This window comes from Cherax quadricarinatus, chromosome 44 (assembly GCF_038502225.1).
Source record: "Cherax quadricarinatus isolate ZL_2023a chromosome 44, ASM3850222v1, whole genome shotgun sequence".
Lineage (NCBI taxonomy): Eukaryota > Metazoa > Arthropoda > Malacostraca > Decapoda > Parastacidae > Cherax > Cherax quadricarinatus.
The window spans coordinates 6,305,344-6,318,587 of record NC_091335.1 but is presented as its reverse complement, the minus strand read 5'-3'; the positions used below and the strand labels follow the sequence as shown (position 1 = coordinate 6,318,587).

Sequence of the window (13,244 nt, the reverse complement as noted above, 5' to 3'; positions counted from 1 at the left end):
TTGTGATGTTATCTTGGTATGATAGTCTTGTGATGTTATCTTGGTATGATAGTCTTGTGATGTTATCTTGGTATGATAGTATTGTGATGTTATCTTTGTATGATAGTATTGTGATGTTATCTGGGTATGATAGTATTGTGATGTTATCTTGGTATAATAGTATTGTGATGTTATCTTGGTATGATAGTATTGTGATGTTATCTTGGTATGATAGTATTGTGATGTTATCTTGGTATAATAGTCTTGTGATGTTATCTTGGTATGATAGTATTGTGATATTATCTGATGTATGATTGGTATAGTATTGTGATGTTATCTTGGTATGATAGTATTGTGATGTTATAACTTGGTATCATGAGTATTGTGATGTTATCTTGGTATAATAGTCTTGTGATGTTATCTTGGTATGATAGTATTGTATGTTAGTTATAATATATTGGATGTTATCTTGGTATAATAATATTGTGATGTTATCTTGGTATGATAGTATTGTGATGTTATCTTAGTTATAATGAGTATTGTGATGTTATCTTAATATGATAGTATTGTGATAATATATGATTATCTATAATAATGTGTGATGTTATCTTGGTATAATAATATTGTGATGTTATCTTGGTATAATAGTATTGTGATGTTATCTTGGTATAATAATATTGTGATGTTATCTTGGTATAATAATATTGTGATGTTATCTTGGTATAATAATATTGTGATGTTATCTTGGTATAATAGTATTGTGATGTTATCTTGGTATAATAATATTGTTGATTATCTTGGTATAAGTTATGTGCTGATGTTATCTTGGTATAATAATATTGTGATGTTATCTTGGTATAATAATATTGTGATGTTATCTTGGTATGATAGTATTGTGATGTTATCTTGGTATGATAGTATTGTGATGTTATCTTGGTATAATAGTATTGTGATGTTATCTTGGTATAATAGTCATTATGTTTGATATGGCTTAGTCGTCTGGGTAACGGATGATGGTGAAGGTGTTGTCTGCGTAGGGTTGTGGTGAGAGGAGGCGAGAGAAGTGAGGGAGAGGAATGAGAGAGAGAGAGAACACTGGCTCAAATTAATGTACGTGATCAGGATGTCAGTGAAAGTAGAGAAAGACAGCAGTATATTGATCTGTGAGAGAGAGGGAGAGAAAGAGAGAGAGGGAGAGGGGAGTCGGTAGCAAATGTGAAAAGGAAGAATAGAAGGTGAGACAGATGAGAATTATCTGGGACTAATAGACGAGGTTTAAAGTTAGGGAGAGAGAAATAGAGATTGATGGGTCTGAGAGGAGAGAGAGAGAGAGAGAGAGAGAGAGAGCAAAGTGCTGAACACTTTGCTGGCAAGATAAAGGTTCCTGATCCAGCACGGGAACTTCCTGTGCTGGCCTCAACAACTGTGTCAAAGTTGTCAGAGGTGACAATAAGGCAGAAAGAAGTGTATTTCCTCCCTTAATCCTTGGACCAAGAAAAGGCTGTGGACCCAGTTAAGTTGAGCCCAAGATTGCTGAGTAAATGTGTAGACCAACTAGCAGCACCTCTGACTCGCTTCTATCAGCACTGCATAGCACAGTGTCAATGGCCTTCTCTGTGGAAAGAGGCAAATGTAGTCCCTGTTCACAAAAAGAAGAGCAGAGCGGAAATTATCAACTACAGACCAGTGTCACTCCTGTCAATAATCTCACGGCAGATGACAGCGTTTTTCAATGACCGTCAAAATGGCTTCAGAAAAGGTCACGCTGTTGCTGATCTGCTGCTATGTCTCTCCACTATGTGGCACGAGTCACTGGATGAATCCGAGGTCAGCTGGACATTGCTGGTGCTTTCGACCGAGTATGGCATCAGGGGCTATTAACAAAACTGGAAGCACTGGGACAGGCTCTGTACTATGTCTCCTCACTGATTACCTTCAAGGTAGATCTTTAAGCGTAGTTCTCAACGGGACAGAGTCAACAAGACACTCTATTGGTACAAGTGTTCCACAGGGAAGTGCACTTGAGCCATTGTTATGGAATGTCTACTTCAGTGACCTTCTTCAGTTCATCCCAGAATCCCATGTATATGCAGACGATTGCACTCTGACATTTACTGCTCTTAGTTACATCAGTCACCAGCTTACAGCTATATCAGCCTGGGGAAAACGATGATAGGTCACATTTGCTCCTGAGAAAACACAAATGGTGATGGTTTTTTGGGCATCATGATGGTAACGCTGGAGTAGTGGTAAGAATGAGTGTTGAAACCTAAAGATGAAGTTGATATTCTTGGGGTGAAATTTGATTCCAAACTGACTCTGAAGAACCATTATGTAAATCTTACAAATAAAGGTTCCAGAAAGTTGACAACATGTAGAAGTATCTCGCATCTTCTCGACAGCAGAGGCAAGGCTCTGTACGAGGCACAAGTACACTCATACCTTGAGTATGCTCCACTTTCTTGGTTTACCTACCCACTTCTCATCTACGACTTCTTGACAGACTGGAGAACAAAACAAGACGACTCATCTCTCGCCTGGACCCAACCTGGACAGATCTGTCATTTCAGCAAAGAAGTGAGCTTCTACACAAGACGGGCAGCAAACAGCAACTACACCCTGACTATAGGCTTCTCAAGAACATCACTTTATGTGAGATTATTTATTCCCAGAATGACTCAGACATCTTCGTACAGCATAATAACATCGATGAAATGAAGTCAGTTGACCGAATGAAATCACTGGCCCGTACATGGCTCCAGCTTCAGCCTATTGCCTGTTTGTATGTCTCGTAACGATAACAACTCTTTCAAATGAGCTGATATTGGTAACAACTCTTAGCCTGTAATAACCTAACCTTATAAAACCTTGTGTAGAGAAAGATAGAAAGTTCACTTATGTTAAGCATAAATTTTGTGACCCTGTGGGTTCGAACACCGGAATCAAAGCTCTAGTAGTGCATTCATGTACGTGAATTGCGCACAGCAGCTGCACTGTACGTGATGTACTACCAGCAGCTGCACTGTACGTGATGTACTACCAGCAGCTGCACAGTACGTGATGTACTACCAGCAGCTGCACAGTACGTGATGTACTCACAGCAGCTGCACAGTACGTGATGTACTCACAGCAGCTGCACAGTACGTGATGTACTCACAGCAGCTGCACTGTACGTGATGTACTACCAGCAGCTGCACAGTACGTGATGTACTCAGCAGCTGCACAGTACGTGATGTACTCACAGCAGCTGCACTGTACGTGATGTACTACCAGCAGCTGCACAGTACGTGATGTACTCAGCAGCTGCACAGTACGTGATGTACTACCAGCAGCTGCACAGTACGTGATGTACTCAGCAGCTGCACAGTACGTGATGTACTCACAGTAGCTGCACTGTACGTGATGTACTACCAGCAGCTGCACAGTACGTGATGTACTCAGCAGCTGCACAGTACGTGATGTACTCACAGTAGCTGCACTGTACGTGATGTACTACCAGCAGCTGCACAGTACGTGATGTACTCAGCAGCTGCACAGTACGTGATGTACTACCAGCAGCTGCACAGTACGTGATGTACTCAGCAGCTGCACAGTACGTGATGTACTCACAGCAGCTGCACTGTACGTGATGTACTACCAGCAGCTGCACAGTACGTGATGTACTCAGCAGCTGCACAGTACGTGATGTACTCACAGCACCTGCACTGTACGTGATGTAATACCAGCAGCTGCACAGTACGTGATGTACTCAGCAGCTGCACAGTACGTGATGTACTCACAGCAGCTGCACTGTACGTGATGTACTACCAGCAGCTGCACAATACGTGATGTACTACCAGCAGCTGCACAGTACGTGATGTACTGCCAGCAGCTGCACAGTACGTGATGTACTCAGCAGCTGCACAGTACGTGATGTACTACCAGCAGCTGCACAGTACGTGATGTACTCAGCAGCTGCACAGTACGTTATGTACTCACAGCAGCTGCACTGTACGTGATGTACTACCAGCAGCTGCACAGTACGTGATGTACTCAGCAGCTGCACAGTACGTGATATACTCACAGAAGCTGCACAGTACGTGATGTACTCACAGCAGCTGCACAGTACGTGATGTACTCACAGCAGCTGCACATTACGTGATGTACTCACAGCAGCTGCACAGTACGTGATGTACTCACAGCAGCTGCACAGTACGTGATGTACTACCAGCAGCTGCACAGTACGTGATGTAATCACAGCAGCTGCACAGTACGTGATGTACTACCAGCAGCTGCACAGTACGTGATGTACTCAGCAGCTGCACAGCACGTGATGTACTACCAACAGCTGCACAGTACGTGATGTACTCACGGCGCTGCAGCAGCTAGCATCGTGATGTACTCACAGCAGCTGCACAGTACGTGATGTACTCACGGCAGCTGCACAGTACGTGATGTACTCACAGCAGCTGCACAGTACGTGATGTACTCACAGCAGCTGCACAGTACGTGATGTACTCATAGCAGCTGCACAGTACGTGATGTACTCACAGCAGCTGCACAGTATATGATGTACTCACAGCAGCTGCATAGTACGTGATGTACTCACAGCAGCTGCACAGTACGTGATATACTCACAGCAGCTGCACAGTACGTGATGTACTCACAGCAGCTGCACAGTACGTGATGTACTCACAGCAGCTGCACAGTACGTGATGTACTCACAGCAGCTGCACAGTATATGATGTACTCACAGCAGCTGCGGTACGTGATGCTACTCACAGCAGCTGCACAGTACGTGATATACTCACGATGCAGCAGTGCACGTGCTGATGTACTCACAGCAGCTGCACAGTACGTGATGTACTCACAGCAGCTGCACAGTACGTGATGTACTCACAGCAGCTGCACAGTACGTGATGTACTACCAGCAGCTGCACAGTACGTGATGTACTCACAGCAGCTGCACAATACGTGATGTACTCACAGCAGCTGCACAGTACATGATGCACTACCAGCAGCTGCACAGTACGTGATGTACTCACAGCAGCTGCACAGTACGTGATGTACTCACAGCAGCTGCACAGTACGTGATGTACTCACAGCAGCTGCACAGTACGTGATGTACTCACAGCAGCTGCACAGTACGTGATGTACTACCAGCAGCTGCACAGTACGTGATGTACTCACAGCAGCTGCACAGTACGTGATGTACTACCAGCAGCTGCACAGTACGTGATGTACTCACAGCAGCTGCACAGTACGTGATGTACTCACAGCAGCTGCACAGTACGTGATGTACTACCAGCAGCTGCACAGTACGTGATGTAGTCACAGCAGCTGCACAGTACGTGATGTACTACCAGCAGCTGCGCAGTACGTGATGTACTCACAGCAGCTGCACATACGTGATGTACTACACAAGCTGCACAGTACGTGATGTAGTCACAGCAGCTGCACATGCGGTCGTGATGTACTCACAGGCAGCACATACGTGATGCTCACAGCAGCTGCACAGTATGTGATGTACTCACAGCAGCTGCACAGTACGTGATGTACTCACAGCAGCTGCACAGTACGTGATGTACTACCAGCAGCTGGACAGTACGTGATGTACTCACAGCAGCTGCACAGTACGTGATGTACTACCAGCAGCTGCACAGTACGTGATGTACTCACAGCAGCTGCACAGTACGTGATGTACTCACAGCAGCTGCACAGTACGTGATGTACTCACAGCAGCTGCACAGTACGTGATGTACTCACAGCAGCTGCACAGTACGTGATGTACTCACAGCAGCTGCACAGTACGTGATGTACTCACAGCAGCTGCACAGTACGCGATGTACTCACAGCAGCTGCACATTACGTGATGTACTCACAGCAGCTGCACATTACGTGATGTACTCGCAGCAGCTGCACAGTACGTGATGTACTCACAGCAGCTGCACAGTACGTGATGTACTCACGGCAGCTGCACAGTACGTGATGTACTCACAGCAGCTGCACAGTACGCGATGTACTCACAGCAGCTGCACAGTACGTGATGTACTCACAGCAGCTGCACAGTATGTGATGTACTCACAGCAGCTGCACAGTACATGATGTACTCACAGCAGCTGCACAGTACGTGATGTGCTCACAGCAGCTGCACATTACGTGATGTACTCACAGCAGCTGCACTTTACGTGATGTACTCACAGCAGCTGCACAGTACGTGATGTACTCACAACAGCTGCACAGTACGTGATGTACTCACAGCAGCTGCACAGTACGTGATGTGCTCACAGCAGCTGCACAGTACGTGATGTACTCACAACAGCTGCACAGTACGTGATGTACTACCAGCAGCTGCACAGTACGTGATGTACTACCAGCAGCTGCACAGTTCGTGATGTACTACCAGCAGCTGCACAGTTCGTGATGTACTACCAGCAGCTGCACAGTTCGTGATGTACTACCAGCAGCTGCACAGTACGTGATGTACTACCAGCAGCTGCACAGTACGTGATGTACTCACAGCAGCTGCACAGTACGTGATGTACTACCAGCAGCTGCACAGTACGTGATGTACTACCAGCAGCTGCACAGTACGTGATGTACTACCAGCAGCTGCACAGTACGTGATGTACTACCAGCAGCTGCACAGTACGTGATGTACTACCAGCAGCTGCACAGTTCGTGATGTACTACCAGCAGCTGCTATTTCTTGGTACTGCTTCAGTGACTATCCTGGTGAGTTTGTAGCCATGAAGTCACACACACACACACACACACACACACACACACACAAACATCTGACGACACTGGAGGACAGGAGAGTTAGGGGGGACATGATAACGACATACAAAATACTGAGAGGAATTGACAAGGTGGACAAAGACAGGATGTTCCAGAGATGGGACACAGCAACAAGGGGACACAGTTGGAAGTTGAAGACACAAATGAATCACAGGGATGTTAAGAAGTATTTCTTCAGAGTTGTCAGGAAGTGGAATAGTTTGGGAAGAGATGTAGTGGAGGCAGGATCTATACATAGCTTTAACCAGAGGTATGATAAAGCTCACCAGTGAAGAGGCGGGGCCAGGAGCTAGGACTCGACCCCTGCAACCTCAACTAGGTGAGTACAACTAAGTGAGTACAAACACACCCCAGACGGAGTACAGTCTAGGGGGCCAGAGACTACAAACCTCACTCAAGGAAAAAGATCTTGGGGTGAGTATAACACTAGGCACATCTCCTGAAGCGCACATCAACCAAACAACTGCTGCAGCATATGGGCGCCTGGCAAACCTCAGAACAGCATTCCGACATCTTAATAAGGAATCATTCAGGACCCTGTACACCGTGTACGTTAGGCCCATATTGGAGTATGCAGCACCAGTTTGGAACCCACACCTAGCCAAGCACGTAAGGAAACTAGAGAAAGTGCAAAGGTTTGCAACAAGACTAGTCCCGGAGCTAACGGGTATGTCCTACGAGGAAAGGTTAATTAAGGGAAGCCGACCTGACGACACTGGAGGACAGGAGAGATAGGGGGGACATGATAACGGCATATAAAATACTGAGAGGAATCGACGAAGTGGACAGAGACAAGATGTTCCAGAGATGGGACACAGCAACAAGGGGTCACAGTTGGAAGTTGAAGACACAGATGAATCACAGGGATGTTAGGAAGTATTTCTTCAGTCACAGAGTTGTCAGGAAGTGCAATAGTCTGGGAAGTGATATACTGGAGGTATGATCCGTACATAGCTTTAAGAAGAGGTATGGTAAAGCTCTTGGAGCAGGAAGAGTGACCTAGTAGTGACCAGTGAAGAGACGGGGCCAGGAGCTGTGAATCGACCCCTGCAACCACAACTAGGTGAGTACAACGAGGTGAGCGCACACACACACACACACACACACACTAAGAAGTGGAACACACTGGAGAGTGAAGCAGTGGAGGCAGGATCCATATATAGCTTTAAGAAGAAGTACGAAAAGGCTATTGGAGCCGGGAGGCAGTGGACCTAGTAGCGACCAGCGAAGAGGCGGGCCCAGGAGCTGTGGCTCGATCCCTGCAACCACATACAGGTGAATATACACTAAAACAGGCCAAATGTCTATTGAGAAGTCTCTTTGACAAGCGGTAACTAACACACACTGGAGCTGGGAGGGAGCCTCCATCTACTGGTGGGAGGGAGAGACACACTGGAGGTAAGAGGAATCCTCCATCATTTAGTGGGAGAGACACACTGGAGGTAGGAGGGATCCTCCATTATTTAGAGGGAGGGAGAGATACACTGGAAGTGAGAGGAATCCTCCATCTACTAGTGGGAGGGAGAGACCTAGATGAATGGCTGAATAAGATGTCGTGAGAAGATAAGGAGGGAGAGAAGGAGGTTATGGAGGAGTAGGAGGGGATGGAGGGGCGCTAGGAAGGGAGGAGTGGTGAAGAGGGAAGATAGAAGTGTGGTAGTAATCACCACCATCATTTATGTGACCAAACCAGCCAAGACTCCCTTCCTTATTTCCTCTCTCTCTTCCTCATTCCTTCTCCCTCTCCTTCCCTTGCTCCCCTATTTCTTCTCTCTCTCTCTCTCTCTCTCTCTCTCTCTCTCTCTCTCTCTCTCTCTCTCTCTCTCTCTCTCTCTCTCTCTCTCTCTCTCTCTCTCTCTCTCTGTCTCTGTCTCTGTCTCTCTCTCTCTCTCTCTCTCTCTCTCTCTCTCTCTCTCTGTCTCTCTGTCTCTCCCTCCCCTCCGCCTTCACTACTACCTCCTAGGATTAGCGCTAGTATATAGTATTGTATGTACGTAACTAGACACGTTAGGTCATCCGGGTATCTCTCTCATATCCCAGCACTCTTTCTCCTCCCTCTCCCATGTAAAATCTCTCTCCCATGGTGGGAATGGCCTCATGAAAATTGGATAACTGCTGTATATGGGATAGCACATCCTGAGAGATGGTAATTCCCCAAGTGATAGTAACTCCAGCTCTGCTGGAAAGAAATCTTTGAAGCTGTCGTAGCTGTTAAGCATTTAAAGGGATACTTGACGATATTCTCATTGTCCTGTTAACTTACTTACTTACTTACTTACTGCTGAAGTGTCCCAGCTCGAGATAACACTACTGAAGTCTCCCTTCTCCGGCTGATACTACTGAAGCCTCCTAGTAGTTCAGGCTGACTCTACTGAAGTCTGCCAGCTCAGGCTGACTCTACTGAAGTCTACCAACTCTAGCAGCACGCTGCTGGTGTTGCCACTATAAGTGTCACAGAATAGGAATGTATTTGATGCCCTGTCTGAAGTAGCATCAGGAATTATATCAAGAACTGTAACAGGAATTGTATCTGCAATTATGTTAAGGATGTATTTGAAATTGTTTTAGACAAAATTATTTGAATTGTGGAATGGTGACCTGTTATTGTGTAATGGTGCTAAACTATTGTGTAATGGTGCTAGACTATTGTGTAATGATGCTAGACTATTGTGTAATGGTGCTAGACTATCGTGTAATGATGCTAGACTATTGTGTAATGGTGCTAGACTATTGTGTAATGGTGCTAGACTATTGTAGAATATTACTAGACTTGTGTAATGGTGCTAGACTATTGTAGAATATTACTAGACTTGTGTAATGGTGCTAGACTATTGTAGAATATTACTAGACTTGTGTAATGATGCTAGACTATTGTAGAAAGATGGCAGACTATTGGAAACTTCTTTTTGAGATATCTCTCAGTATTTGTGTTAGGAATAGTGCCAAGTGAAGCATGGAATGTCAAAACATAGAATGGTAGTAAATAAACCAAAATCCAGCATTAGCAAAGTAAGAAGATTCAGTGCCCCAAGGCACGGTGTTGGAAACTCTTCTGTTTCTCCTCCTCACAGCTGACACAGATGTCAGCACTCACCACACCGTCCTACTATCATTGCCAGACGACACCAAAATATGCTAAGAAAAGATATGGGCAATAGAGAATAGCATGTTGTTTATTGGTGACATGTTCCAGCTGCTTAGATAAGGAATGAATGAAGAACTTAAAAGGAACACTGTACAAAATGTTGTACATAAATGGCATAAAATACCGACAAGATAAAGAATTAGGCACCCAGATGTTGCACATGTGTGTACAAAATACACGAGGATCACCAGTTAGAACGAAAGGAACATGTGAAGGACCTGGGTTTTGTAATAACGCCAGATGACCTATGTTTTAAAGAAGACAGGAAGGCAATGTCGCCAAAGTTAGGAAAATGAAAAGTTGATAATGAAAACTTTCGTAACAATATAAATGATGCCAATGGTGATAATATTCAGATAACTTGTACTCTCTCGTTATTGTTCTATGTTGACGGCTCCGTTCACAGCGGGAGAGAGAGAAGAGCTGGAACAGATACAGAGATCATTTACAACCCGCATTTACCTGGAGATTATTCCGAGGGTCAACGCCCTCGTGACCCAGTCCCAGACCAGGTCTGCCAGTGGATGACCTCATCATACTGCCAGTGAAACATTTAAATTACTGGGAATGACTCGAAGTTTTAAATATGGAGCGGAAGAGAGATATTTGATACTATATACATGGAAGGTGAAAATTAGACACATATGTAACATGGGTATCTGTAGTGTATATAGTTCCACTGTCTTCAAATTATGTCCTAGAATTTGTATTGATATTGGTGAAACGTCTACATTGAAGATACTCAGATGTTGCATATGTGTCTTAATTTCCATCTTGTCCGTATTGTATACCATTCACGTACATACATGAAAGGTGCTTGAGGATCTAGTCCCATATCTGCACACTACCATTACAACATACTAGAGTGAGAGAGGTAGGAGGAAATATAAATTAATCCAGTGAAAGGCAGGGACGTCGTGGCCCCAGACTATTCAACATCTTACCAGAAGATAACAGAAACACTGCTGGAACAAGTGTAGAAGCTTCAGGAGGAAACTGGACAAATGCCTCCACCAAGTTCCACATCAGCCAGGCTGTGATGGCTGTGCGAGCCAGCGGACCGCCAGCAGCAACAACCTGGTGGACCAAGCCATACCACGGGCGGGATTTGAACCCGCGGTCAGAGAGTCTCAAAACTCCAGATCGTCGCGTTAGCCACTGGACCAGCTAGGGAGTGCTAACCAAACAAACCATACCGCCCGTGGTATGGTTTGTTTGCAATCGTGTCATTACGATTTCGTGAGTCATGTTGACGGCAGTGAGGGGACTTGAGCTAGAGTTCGTCACGGCCACGCTATCTGGAGATTCGTCTGTAAAAACTTGCATTTGTGGTCACAGTGGTGCCTATGCTAACCTTCCTATGGTGTAGAAATATACCTAGTTAGATGACTTATTGTGGCTAGCTGGTCTAGTGGCTAACGCGACGGTCTGGAGTTTTGAGACTCTCTGACCGCGGGTTCAAATCCCGCCCGTGGTATGGTTTTGTTTGCAATCGTGTCATTACGATTTCGTGAGTCCTGGTGGACCAGGCATGCACCAGACGAGCCGGGCCCAGGACCGGGCTGCGGGAGTAGCAAAACTCTCGAAACCCGTCGAAAATATATCAGGGGTATGTGTTGCCCTTGATATAAATCACTCTGATGGCATCAAGAACCGTGCCAGGAGTGATTATGGCATTCTGGGAATGGTGCCAGAACCTGTCTGGAATGGCACGAGTAATTTGCCTAGGAAATGGTGCCAGTAATAAACAATGGGAGTGGTGCCAGTAATGAACAATGGTAAGGGTGCCAGTAATGAACAGTGGGAATGGTGCCAATAATGAACAATGGGAATGGTGCCATTAACGAACAATGGGAGTGGTGCCAGTAATGAACAATGGGAGTAGTGCCAGTAATGAACAATGGGAGTGGTGCCAGTAATGAACAATGGGAGTGGTGCCAGTAATGAACAATGGGAGTAGTGCCAGTAATGAACAATGGGAGTGGTGCCATTAATGAACAATGGGAGTAGTGTCAGTAATGAACAATGGGAGTAGTGCCAGTAATGAACAATGGGAGTAGTGCCAGTAATGAACAATGGGAATGGTGCCAATAATGAAAGACACAGTAATGACTGAGTATCAATTGCCTCTCTCTCTCTCTCTCACCATAAGTCAGTATAGCACACAGTGTAGTGTCTCACCATAAGTCAGTATAGCACACAGTGTAGTGTCTCACCATAAGTCAGTATAGCACACAGTGTAGTGTCTCACCATAAGTCAGTATAGCACACAGTGTAGTGTCTCACCATAAGTCAGTATAGCACACAGTGTAGTGTCTCACCATAAGTCAGTATAGCACACAGTGTAGTGTCTCACCATAAGTCAGTATAGCACACAGTGTAGTGTCTCACCATAAGTCAGTATAGCACACAGTGTAGTGTCTCACCATAAGTCAGTATAGCACACAGTGTAGTGTCTCACCATAAGTCAGTATAGCACACAGTGTAGTGTCTCACCATAAGTCAGTATAGCACACAGTGTAGTGTCTCACCATAAGTCAGTATAGCACACAGTGTAGTGTCTCACCATAAGTCAGTATAGCACACAGTGTAGTGTCTCACCATAAGTCAGTATAGCACACAGTGTAGTGTCTCACCATAAGTCAGTATAGCACACAGTGTAGTGTCTCACCATAAGTCAGTATAGCACACAGTGTAGTGTCTCACCATAAGTCAGTATAGCACACAGTGTAGTGTCTCACCATAAGTCAGTATAGCACACAGTGTAGTGTCTCTGTCTGTGTACTTCATAATAAAGAGTTCCCCCCTCAGGGTAATTTACGTCTGGCACTCTTCTTTTTCCTCTTCTTTAACGAGGTTGTTGAGTGGCACTGGCGGCGGCGGCAGTGACTGGGAGTGCTGCTTTCTTTCTTTCTATCTTTCCTTGCTTACTTCCTTGTTTTCTCTGCTTGCTTCTCTATTTTTGTCTAATTAAATGTTTTTCTCGTGTCTTTCCCCCATGGCACTTATAGGAGGAGTGACAGATATGTTTTATTAATAATAATAATAATAATAGTAATAATACTGTTATATATGTGTGTGTGTGTGTTTACCTGGAGAGTTTACCTGGAGAGAGTTCCGGGGGTCAACGCCCCCGCGGCCCGGTCTGTGACCAGGCCTCCTTAGGTCAGTGTCCCAGGATGCGACCCACACCAGTCGACTAACACCCAGGTACCCATTTTACTGATGGGGAACATAGACAACAGGTGGAAAGAAACACGTCCAATGTTTCTACTCTGGCTGGGAATCGAACCCAGGCCCTCACCGTGTGAAGCGAGAGCGTTAACCACCAGGTTAACGT

General features: G+C 45.4%; 1 protein-coding gene across 3 annotated transcripts in view; it reads left to right on the top strand.

The window, feature by feature from the left end:
• The window catches only part of Pde9 (phosphodiesterase 9), a 415,289-nt gene that overhangs the window by 321,050 nt on the left and 80,995 nt on the right, over nucleotides 1–13,244 (top strand). The window lies entirely within an intron of this gene.